At 44.4% G+C, this 12787-nt stretch overlaps 1 protein-coding gene across 3 annotated transcripts in view; it reads left to right on the plus strand.

The window, feature by feature from the left end:
- Nucleotides 1-2163: 2163 nt before the first annotated feature.
- Nucleotides 2164-12787, plus strand: part of elfn2a (extracellular leucine-rich repeat and fibronectin type III domain containing 2a) — a 102608-nt gene continuing 91984 nt past the window's right edge. For all 3 annotated transcript variants that reach the window (XM_036544510.1, XM_036544486.1, XM_036544495.1), the window contains exon 1: nucleotides 2164-2249. The gene's annotated coding sequence lies outside the window, so the exon portion shown is untranslated. The remainder of the gene's footprint in view (nucleotides 2250-12787) is intronic.

The raw sequence follows: 12787 nt of genomic DNA on the forward strand, positions 1-12787 counted from the left end.
AGCTTCACTCCACCAGCATCTCTAACTGCCTAGCCCCACCCCCTGCCTGACTGAGACACATACATGTAGTCACACCCACATACACACTCACCTGCATATGCATATACACACACACACACACACACACACACACACACACACATGCACACACGCACTCAAACATACACATACACAAACACATGTACATGTGCATGCGCATGTGCAAATGCTTTACTTTAGACACCAACACAAGACAGGCAGTGGCCTTTGCCAGACTCACAAACAGACAAAAGTACTGAGTGACTGACCTCTGCTGTCCAGCCATGCACCTGTATTTCATCACAGGCTAATTAGGTCTAAACAGGTGCAGGTTATTGGCCAGTTGCTGGCCTCGTGGATACACACAAAGTTCACACAGACAATCAATTGGCCAGTTTTAATTGATGTTAATTGAATTGTCTGGTTAATGTTAAGATGGTACATGGACGTTGCCATTGGGAATGTAAATACATTTTAAACAATGCTCACAATACAAATATAATACATTCTCAGTTCAATTACTGAATTAAATATACTAGTAAAATAAACAGCAGTGAAAGCAGTGAATTTCAGGGGTAAGCACAATTCAGCTCAGATAAAGGCTCATCCACACACACACGCACATACACGCACACACACACACACAAACACACACACAAACACACACACCTGCGCCCTCACTGACACAAGGGGAGATGTCACTGAGGACGATTGGTCTTCCAAACATCTTTTGTTTGTGAGTCTGCTATGTGTTGCTGTTGTCTGTAGAGCCTGTATACCCCTGATAGAACCCTCTCTAAAATGAGATGTTCCACGAGAAGGGAATTTTATCCTGTGAACCAAAAAAGTTAAATAAAAATAAAAACTGCCAGTGTACACACAGACACCAAGGACTGAAACCAGGCCCACTCCGTAAACAGCCTATCTATATGGGTACTAAAAAGGAATCTCAAGGAAGCACCAGACCAGGTTTGAATATTCATACAGTATGGCTATTATTGAAAACACTTGAGTGACAAGAACTTCACCTAAACAAGTATCCCCTTCATCAAACCACCCAGTTTCTATGGAAAGTGATCCAGTGGTTATTGGCATTCCAAAATTGCCCAACAGCATAACCACCCTGCGAATATGTCAATTTAATTTCTATTTTTTTACACGCTCACTAATCATAAATCACCACACAGTCCAAATAAGAAGACCGAGAATAACGCTGCCGCATCCTCGACTCGTTTTACCGTTATGCGGGTATTAATCACGGTGAAATGCCAATAATGATTTCAACGGGATTCCTGGCAGGGTGAAGCACAGGCAGAGAGGTGGCTTGGTGCATTGAATGTAGACCCCCCCCGCGCGCCCCGCCCCCGCCCGGCTCTTGCATATTGAAGCGTAAAGTACATTACGATACTGATTTTATGCATGCTTTGTGCGCGTTTTTTTGCTAAGTGTATTGGTGCATGGTCAGTTATGTTAGCCTGCGCGGTTCAATGAGGTTTAGTGCGTATGTGCGCCCGCGTGCGCGCCGATAGTCTGTTACGTGCTCAGAGTTCGAAGTAGTTGAGCGAGTTCAATACTGTAAACTGCATGCATTTGTAATACAATAAATAATGTAGACAAAACCAACCGAGTGGACACACACAGGTAATAAATGAATATTACAAATATGTCCTAAAACGTTTCGTTACATTGTAACGATAATTTGACAGTGGTGAACATTGTGCACGTTAATAAAAAATGCAACACGAGGGTCACATACTAGTTTGCACTAGATTTCATCTCCGCCGTCAGACCTGTCATTTAAATTCTACTTAAAATTCCGTCAGGTGTTATCCTTATTTTAAATACATTAAAACGTAAAAAGAAGATATGTCATATATCGCGCAGCTATATTCTTGTGGAATAGCTCGACTAACGATCATGATACTAGCTAATCTGGGATAGTTCTATGCAGTGTAGCGGCGTGCAGAGGATTTAGCAGTAAGCACACTAGAAAAGCTTATTTTGTTTCTTTATTATTATTGTACCACACTTGCCTCTGCAGTAGAATCAAACCGGGAGTGGCAATCCCAGCTCGGGCTGTAGTGTCCCTCTACCCATCTCTCTCTCTCTCTCTCTCTCTGTTTCTCTCTCCCTGTGTGTCTGAGCTCACAGCGTTGTCAGAGGGTGAAAAAACAGCTTTTTCATTAGACGCAGCGGATCATACGTGTACCGAGGAACAGCGATGATGCGAGGTACTGTGATGTATTTTATTATAATTTTGATACACATGAAATTTAAATTAACATGCACCAATACACCTTTTGCAGTTTTTGCAGTCGTCTGAGCAGTAAATTGGTGAAACCGAATTTTCATTGCAAAACAGGTATCCGCTGCAGGACTGTTGTAACGCTGTGTACCTTTTCCCCTATGAGATGTTACTGGGTTCCAAAATTATATTTCTCTCTCTATGTTTCGGTTTGGTGAGGTGGCGTTTTGTTGCTAGGAGATACTAGAGGATGCTAGATTCAGGGGAGTTTAGCCAAATTTGCAGCGAGGCTTCTTTCAGTGTTCGTATGGAGAATTCCAACCTCCCAACAGTGAATTTAAATGGGTGTCATATTTTTATATGCACTTGCTTGTTTGGTAATACAAGTCTATAACGCAGTTTCGATAAGAACAACTGGAAGCAAAATTGATGTCGCTACTGTATTTTGAGCCAGCTGTTTAAGAATCCTATCATCGACGTGAGCACGACCGGAGGTTGGTAGATTTAGCGACAGACGCACTGACCAACAGAGAGGTACGGAGGGGGTGGAGGGGGATTTGTAAAATAGAAAACCATAAGAGTGGGAGATACTAGACACCTCGCATGAGCAGCACGCGGTTTTTATTTGTGCTTTTTCCGACCGAGTTTTGCCGATTTCAGCGGAAAAAACGAGCGAACACTAAAATCAAATGACGTGAGACGCAGGCATAATAACTGACCGTGTTCATATTAAGGTGCCAGAATTGAGCGTGATAACCTAACTGCATTTGCTTTATAGTTGCCTGAAATGTTCGGCAGACGCTGCCTACGTCTGTACATTAAATAATGCATAAATGTGTGTATGAGAGAGCGAGAGAGAGAGAGAGCAAGAGAGAGAGAGAGAGAGAGAGAGAGCAAGAGAGCGCGAGCGCAGAGGGAGCTTGGTTTGGGAAGCGCCTCAACTTGATTTATAGGTTCGCAAATACACAACGACCAGCGAAGCCTGGGGTCCCCAGCTTTACTCGCTGTCATTTTAAGGGCAAACACGGATTACCAGGGAAAACTGATAAAGACAGAATTCCTCTAGCCGGACAATGTGAATCGCACATATACGATTTTTAGCGGTCATATAAGTTCATGGACCACTTTCGAGTGGTAAACACTACTACATTTAAACCATGACTACAATGAAAAGATACAATGAAATACAATGAGATGCAATGAAAGATAATATGAAATCGTATGAGTCATACATATTTGATAAGTGAAATGCCTACCCCTTTATGAGTGTATTATAACAGTCATACAGACTGCTCTTGTAATTTTACATACGACAAATATATGAGAAGGTTTCTTCATAATCGTCACCATCAGGTGCCTTAATTGGACACGACGTAGCATTCTTGTGAATTAAATGCCTGCTGTGAGCACACCTGCTATTGGTTGCCATGTGTTTTGGTATTGTTTTCTACAGGTGGGGAAAAGTCAGAGTGACTTTCCCCTTGCCTGCTCAATATCAATGAAGCAAGGAAGAGCCAGCACAGCTTTGATTTATAGACAAGTCATTCTGGGAAAATGAACAGGTTCAGCGTGTGAGTAATCGACTGCTTGTTTAAGGTGCACCTTGAAACGACGGCTGGCGGGGCTGCAGTACGGTGTTGGGCTGAACGCAAGCCTCAGCTAATTCAGCTTCCAGTTGCAAAGCATTGGCTTGCTCATTGCCTGAGGCAGCGGGGTGTTTTTTGGCTGAAATTGCACACAGTCCTACAAAGGCCACACCAGAGGTACTAAATTGGTGATATGGGATTGAGTGGCAGATTCTGGTAGGTCAAAGTGCAATGTGGTCTAGGAGCCGGAGCGAATCATGAGTTTGTCAAAAGCTCCCAGTCCGTGTGCTCTTTGACCTTGCTCTTTGGGGACGGTGCAAATATCTTCTGATGTGCTGTAGATTCACCAGTGACAGAAGGTTGTCCATTTGTGTCTAAGGGGGTAATCCAGCTTCAAGTTCATGCCACCGTCAGTGTGCTGTGTAGCTTATCCAACCCCCTTTCTCTGGAGTATTTGAAGTGCGCCAGCATAATGGCTGTAGCAGTGGGCTACGTCTTCATTGCCGTCTTGGCAATTCAGAACGAGCTTGACAAGACACAAGGATCACCCCGTGGATGCTGAGTGCCGTGGCAGAGGGTATGATTCAACGAAAATAAATAGACGAGCAAATGAGGTTATCGCAGCCTGTCAGCAGGATCTGCATAAAGAGATCAAAGCCAGCTGCTCGGGAATGCGCTCGTCTCCCTGTCTTTCCCATTGTCGCCGCTCACGGTTTGCTCAGATTTCATTGTTACTTTTTATTTACTTTATTATTATTATTTTTTTTTGCAGCTGGGGAGCGGGACAGCTGCAGTTCTCAAGTGCTGAACTCCTGCAGGTTTTTTTTTTTTTTTTTTTTTTTTACGAGCACTTTTCGCTTATTGCCCGATAATGACGCGGGGGGGGGCTGGGGGCAGCTGGTTTGAGTTCTTTCCTAGATGACTATTTCGGCTAAGTGACGCAAACTTGATGCGGAGGGTAGGTCACAGAGAAGGCCCCCGTGGTGGTGGGCTGCTGGCCTGAGCTGATCTGTGCAGCCCGTGGCCCCCTTTGCACAGCATGCGGCATGTGTGCTGGGAGAGAGCTAAGAGCAGGGTGGTAATGGCTTTTTGACCCAGCCTGGAATCACTGTGATTGAGACAGTGCCCTCACAGTTCCTGTGATGTCAGTCCCTGTGATACAAGTCCATTGTGATATCAGCGAACATGTATGTGAGAGGGGAGCCGTGTCCTTTCACCCAGTTCCCTCTTTCTTGATCTGACATTTCCAAATCTCAGCATTTGGAGGGCTGAATCTCCAGCCCCTGTATTGACTTCAGTTCATTACTTTCCATTTGCAGGAGCCTACATTGCGAAGCGAATTGGGAATCTTATCTGTCTCCATTGTTCATCCATCTTTATTGTCCCTGAGTGATTGCAAACATTGAAAGGCCCCAAAAAAAGAAATCTTTTTTTTTGGTAGGCTGACGCCCTCAAGCAGCCCCCCCCCGTGTGTCAGGTTATTACTGTGCTAGGAAAATCAAATTACCAAGCAGTTTACCAGAGCAAGTCAGGTCCTCCACCCGCCACAGGCGTGAATCTTCCCCCATCCCCATGCCGCCCCTCCCCTCTTTCCACTGCATTTTACATGAATGTTCGTTGCTTACGCTGTGCTATCCTTTGAGCTTCCACCGTACTTTCACTCCCTGTCATGACGGCGCTGCAGTGATGCCAAGGACTGGGGTGGGACTACCAGGAAAGAAAAAAGACTGAGCATGCAGTTTGATCTATTTCAGGTTTTTATGAGGTGTTGGCTGTATCGAAGGTTTGAATCATGCACTCACGGGCTCACGCATTAACATATGGACCGTAACATACAAGTAACCCCCATCTGCTGATGTCTGGGTCTTTCGTAGAGGCGGCTTTGAAATGTAGAATGAGGTAAAACCCTGATCTTGCCGTGGGAAAAAAAAAACCCTCATCAACCCCAACAGGCACATTGTGCATTTCATCACCGTGTACGCCGCAGGCTTGATGCAGGGCAGACTTGTGAGACTGAAAATTGAGCTTTCGAGAAGCTCATCTAAAACACTGCTCTCAATTAGTGTGATGCACTGAGAGCGGCTGATATGTTTTGACCTCCATGCTCTCAAAACGGTTGTGTTTGGCACCACCTCACTGCATTTCAGGGCCTCTGCTGCTTACCAAATGTGCTGTTCTGCACCAGTTATAGAGATGTCTACCTCTTCCAGTGACTCTCCACATTTGTAGCATTTGCTTAATGTCCTACATTTTTTATTAAAATGCTCGCTCCCTTGTATGCAACTATGAAACTTTGGAACTGCTGATTATACATTAAGCTCGTCTCACTGTGATAACCTCCGTGCTTGTGCAAGAGCGCTGAAACAAGACCAATACTATCCTCCCATACACTTGCAAGCAGCCAGTGGCTATTTCTTGCGCTGCAATTCACACAGCTTACTGCAGTGGAGTGGACACTAATTGGAGGATAGGCACTACTCTGTTGATGTCATCTGAGCCACAGGTGCCTGACAAGCCGCAGGGTACCTGAGAATGGTGAGATGAGGCGACTCTGGCAGACTGATCTAATCTAAGCCCACCCAAAACTGAATAATTGTTCTTCATTCTGTAACACTGAATTAATTGAAAAAGTAATTAACCTTAATTACCTTGATAAAAGCTGTATTACTAAAGTGAGGCACAAATGAACAAAAAATGATCTGAGAAATACCTTTGCTTTTAATTTTTTTCAATGTCAGCGCACCTCCAGCAACATATTTCTTCCACAGGCTGCTTAAAGCAGGTGACGGCGAAAGTATTAAATCCAGATAAATTAAAAGCTCAGTCAAAGCTAAAAGCTCAGTCAAAGCTAATTAATTGCCCTCATCTGAAATGAAGCCCAGCGTACACAGGGTCTCCAGGACAGGACCCAGAAAACGGAGCCATAACCTGATCCACACAGCTGCTCCATTTGTATGATGTAACCATGGTCGCCTCAGGGACCAACTGGAGACCAGTGCTGTGTCGTTGGCCTCATGGTGCATTCACCTCGCATACATTAACACACAATATACTGTAATTACACAGAGCTCATCATGACATGGCCATGGTGTGATGGTGGTAGTTTTGCTGGGGGTTCCGTCCATGTGGCGCGACAAGAAATACGATTAGACTACTGAGCTAAAGGCAAGGTCCTTGGCTAAGGATCCTTGGGAACTAATCTTGGTCCTATTATGGCTCTAGGGGGTGACTTCACCCCCTGAAGGGGAGGTTCTCACACTCAACCATTTTGCTGAATACCTCTGCACTCTCCCCTGCTGAAGTCACGCAGCGACCCAACCCTGAGGCGTCAGTCTCATTAGACGGGTCACGGCACCAGTGCATCGGGGGCGGGCCTGCCGGGGGCTTTGAGCCACGGACCTCACCGTCCACATGGCACAAGAGATATGATTATCTCACCGAGCTAAAGACCAAGGTCACCAGCTGAGGGAGGAAATCGTATTACTTCTATGGCTCCAGGGGGGTGACATTCACGTGGCCACTCTCACCCCGGGACTTGATGCTACGATGGTGTGAAGCCAGCTCCGCAGTGGCAGAACCTTGACATTCCAGGTGAAGCTTGCTTTGCTTGGCTGCTTGTCCTCTTCACTTTTCAAAGTCTGTTCTTTGAGCTTGAAACAATTTTTTCACTCACCACAGTAACATTAGCGTCCAAAGGGAATATTTCCTCCCTGAGTTATCACCTAAAAAGCAAAAACTACTTCAGAGGAAGGGAGAAAAGGGAAGCAGGGATTTAAACAAAAAAAAAAAACAACTTTTAAAAAGTAGAACTCTGATTCTGATGGAGTTTCTCGATGCAGAAAAGCGTACAAGACAATTTCTCACTGTAAACATGGATTGGATGTGAAATATTCCATGTAACCAGCCGTTGAGTGGTTCATGGCACCAGATACATGCCCTTTTCATGTACATACCTGCAGAAAGTATAAACATAAAACATGGAGCTGTGTACCTGTGTTTCAGTGTAGCACATTTGCATTACTTCTCCTTTCCACCCGTGTGAGTTAGGTGGTCCACCATTGCACGGCATAATCATAAAGGCATTTAATGAATGAATTAAGCATGGCTGCTTGCCCTTCAGTCACTCCCAATTGGGTGGTAAATAATGTCTGATTATTCTTACAGTGGGGGAGCTCTTAATTACAGTCATTACTGTAATGAATCAACAGGGGCTCACGACACAGGGATCGGCTTCTGGAATTCTTAACCAGCCAGGAAGTTGCCAAAGTCTTATCTCTCCGTCAGTACCGAGAGGCCTGAAAAAAAAAGGCAACAAACTCTATTGTCTTCAGTGTTTACCCAGAAGTTCTTACAAAGTCACTTACCATGTTTGTAATTTGCCACATGTGGTGGAGTGATTTGCACACATGCAGGTGTGGATGGGAGTGCTGTGACTTGCTCGTGTCTCTGCACCTGTGACGATGGGGTACAACCAATCAATAAAGTAACTACACTTGAAGACCCATCTCAGGCACTTGCATATTTATAACACAGCGTGAATGGTTTTCAGATGCGCACATGTGGATGTGATTATGTACAAATTTCCTTTGCTTCTGTGTGTGCGAAAAGCTGGAGTGAACTGGTGATACTAATGTTTGAACCAAAATGCCACGACTATCACGAAGTGAAAAGGGGGAAGCCATTGGGATGCTGTGGGCAGGAAGGTTAGTGGTTTACAATGTTGTGTTTACGTTTGTTATAAATTCAGATGGGTTCACCTCTTGACTGACAACAGCCAGGGGAACCACGTCACCCCCTCCACAAATATGTGTACATCTGTGTATTCAAGGTTTTTTTATACTTTAATCTTGGATAATTTTTGAATCATAATGCCCCTGTTTAAAGGCAATAACAGTTTCATTCATTCATTCATTCATTCAGAGACACCTGGACATCACAGTGGTGAGATCAGGTCCCATACAGTTGGACAGTGGGCTACGGGTTCAGAGCCTACTATATACAATTACTCTAACGTGCCTTACAGCATCAGAATCACACTGGGCAAGAGATGGATGATGCATGAGATATTGAACTCGTTTGTTAAAAAATGACCGCCTGGAATTAAACCTCCTTTGATAATGGGTTTGTACATTAACGTGTCCCAAGTGGCTTTCACTGTAGTCTTTCTGTAAGCTAACTTGTTTTGAAGCCCATCATTGGAAGCCCATGCTCGCTGACTTTTTTATGAGCACCAATCAAGCAGTCAGCCGCAACATCATTAACGATTAAGCTAATATGAGTTTTATTGTGCGGTTCAAACACGCAATCTACTCCAAACGCAGTGATGCTGCCGTCAGATGTTAATGACGGTAATGACAAGCCTACGGTGACAGCGACAGTCATCCTCTGGTGTGTATGTGCTGTGACAGTGTAGCCACGCCCACCTTGGCACAAACACAATAATAGTGATTGAGTGACTGCTGAGAGAGGGACAGCGGCAGTGTCACACCGGTTTGTGCAAATGTTTGCCTTACGCGTAAGCAGTGGCAAAGCTTGTTACAAATATTTGCGTACCTATGAACAGAGCATCGGCCGTCTGCTGTCTCATGGCAGGACCATGCTGAGTGCTCTGCTCCCATGCCCTATACTGCAGTTCCTGTCCATAAAAAAAAAATATCCTGATAGGATGCATTCTTGGGCAGGTAAGCAGACACTTCTTTCCCTGTTCTTTCAGATATAGTGTGTACCTTGTTTTAAAAGTATATGTGAACTCAGAACATTTTAAGACCAACGTTATTATAGGAGAATACTGTTGTTGTGTTGATGTATTACCGATAACATTGACACATTGGAGGACAAACAGACACAGGCCTGAAGAGACAGGCTTTGCGGTTTGCGGCAGCTCCTTAAACACCTCTTTACGTCAGATGGACACATATTGATAGCTGTTCAGAGGTGTGTACCTGCAAACTTGTCTTAAAAACACCCTACCTCACATGAACCCCATCTTACAAAAGATGCAGAAGTGAAGTCCCAGGTCAGCAGCTGCACTGTCTGGATTTACAGCACATGTTGCGGCAGGAGGCATACCTGTGACGGCACACAGGGACAGCTTAAGTGGTACAGTTCAGTAGACAGATATAAATGCAACACTGGGATTGATAGTGCTGAGGTGAGAGGGTCTGATTTAACTGCGGTGAGACAGGCATGGAAACAGCCCTGCTGGTGGTTACGGTGACACGGTGACGGTTTGTGTGACAGTGCTAGCGTGAGCGATAGTAAAAGGGATGTTGGTGGTGACTGGTGGTGTTAATCGTCACTGACTGTGATGGTGACTGACAGAGTTGCAGAGGCTGCAGTTTTCGGTTTTGATCCTGGTCATTGTAGGAATGATGGCAGCAAGTAAGACAGCATGGGCTTGTTTGAATATATACTCAAAGAAAATGCTGATGGTGTGGTTGCCAGTGGTGACTTAATGATCACACACCGTTTTTCTCAAATATAAACTTACACAGTAACGAAAGCACGAAATGGAAATTTAGTACTTAGCAGTGGGTTGACCTGAAGACAACATACAGTGCACTCTTACATGAATCATATGCATTCAGCACAATTTGAATCTAAGGGGCTGATTCTCAAAAGCAGAATTCCAAATGAATGATTAATATTGACATTTATGTTTTGAACATTTTTCTTACTTAATTGAGAGATGGTCAAACAAAACGTATTTTAATGGACAACACTTTATTCAATACATTATTAAATAACATGAAAAATGACAATGTGACATACACAACTTATTTTCTGTGTCTCTGTGATAATTGGTGTTTTGTAAGCTACAAAGGGCTTGCTGGTTTGCTGTGGATTTCGGCCTCCTTCCTCCTACACACAGTTGCTTATGTCCTAGAATTGTAGAGAGTGTAGAGTGTGGTATGCCCATTTTCTGGAATGGTTCTTTGGTTTTGGACTATTGCAAATCTAAAGAAGGCACTACTTTTCTTCTGTAGAAAATCTCCTTCATTTTCCTCCAATGACATCTGTCATCCAGGCACTTAGTTAAACGAAGCAGATATATTTTTTCTCAAAATATTTTATGAGCTCGGTGCTTTGGTAATTAGACAGAGATGCAAAATTCATTGCATTCAAATTCTAACAGCTTTCTCACTTATTATGCGCCATTACACTCCATTGACTATCATATTACATGTTGTCAGTAAACCCAAAATGATTCCTATAAGTGGATTGCTTGATTCCTTCAAGTGGAGCATTTAAACAACCTTAGTATAGATATATTCTTTCTCAGTGTATGTGATGATTTACATAATTCTTTCATCAGTATCATAAGTGAAGTGCAATGTTCTTTTTCAAAATGAATCAGAGATCTGATTTTCAGAGAATGCTTTTACAAATGAAAAATATGCATTTATACACAAATTATGCATGTATCTGGTGTTCTTTGTAATATTTGTAATTGTAATATCATGCTTACTTGAAAATGTGCCTGTTTATACAGTTACTTTCACCCCGTGCTTTCATAATCTAACTTGCAAATTAGAAGTGGTCTATCAAGTATGTGTGATATGACCTGAAAAAGTTTCCTAACTGACAAATTTCCACAAATTATTCCAAACAAGTTGGCGGAAACTGTAAGCACGCCCTGCAAATTAATTTGCCGCTTGCATGAGTGCGCCGCATCCGTGACGCTCAGCAAAATCTGGTCGCTCCCGGTCAAACCGTGGTCGACACGGCATAAACAGAATTATCGCGCGGCACCTGTGTCTGACTGCCGGGGTCAATGGGTGCCACCAGTAGCACAATCACAGTGTCGTGGTGAGAGCGCAAAGCTGCTGGTGCACTGACAGGCTGACAGTGGCATTCTAGCTGTAGGTAGACAGTGCAGCTGTATTGCTGTCCCCTCTCGTATGACTAAAACCATTGCCCCCTGCTGTCTGGCCTCTTACCCTCTGAACCCCTACCCCCCCCCCCCCATTCCTGCCAATTATAGACCACGCTGAACCAAATGAACCAGCGGATTTTTTTCTCCTAATGATTGACAGCAGGTTGAGGAGCGTGAAAACGCCTAACTGAGAGATTGACAGTGGCAGCCCGACCTGCTCCCCCATTCTGCCCCCCCCCCCCCGTCTTTGGGATCCTAATTAAGCATGCGGCGCTCACATGCAGGTTTAAGTGGATGCGCCATGTCGGGGCAGGGGAGAGCAGTGGGTAGGGCTCCGTTGCTTTTGATGCGGAGTTGGCGCTGCATGCTCTGGTCTGCCGGAGTCCCTGCCAAGTCCCGGATATAAATACCCCGGGCTCCATACCCTGGCTCTCACACAGGCAGATGTGTCTGATGGCTGGGGAGCTGCGGTGTGCATGTGTTTTTGTGCGTTTATTATACTATGGTGAGAGAGAGAGAGAGAGAGAGAGAGAGAGAGAGAGAGAGAGAGAGAGAGAGAGAGAGAGAGAGAGAGAGAGAGAGAGAGAGAGAGAGAGAGACAGAGAGAGAGAGAGAGACATAAAGAAAGACAATGAGATACAGAAAGAGAATGTGCAAGAGAGAGAGAGAGAGAGAGCAACTTGGCTTTTAAACCTTCTTTCATTTAAAACAATAAACCACAAAAGTCAAGCAACAGCATTCATCAGTTAAAAAGACAAAGCAAAAAAAAAAGACAAAGCAAAACATCACAAAAGGACCAAAAAGGCAAAAAAAATAGACAAAGCTGAGCATCACAAGTGGAAGAGGGAAGGGGAGTGAGAGAAAGAGAGAGAGAGAGAGAGAGACAGAGAGAGAGAGAGAGACTGGGAGAGACAGAGAGAGAGAGAGAGAGAGACAGAGAGAGAGAGAGAGAGACAGGGAGAGACAGAGAGAGAGAGAGAGAGAGAGAGAGAGAGAGAGATGAAGAAGAAGCAGATAACAGGCCCCAGCTAAACACAGCAGGCCTGCCGCACTCCAGTTTTC

This window comes from Megalops cyprinoides, chromosome 1 (assembly GCF_013368585.1).
Source record: "Megalops cyprinoides isolate fMegCyp1 chromosome 1, fMegCyp1.pri, whole genome shotgun sequence".
Taxonomy (NCBI): Eukaryota; Metazoa; Chordata; class Actinopteri; order Elopiformes; family Megalopidae; genus Megalops; species Megalops cyprinoides.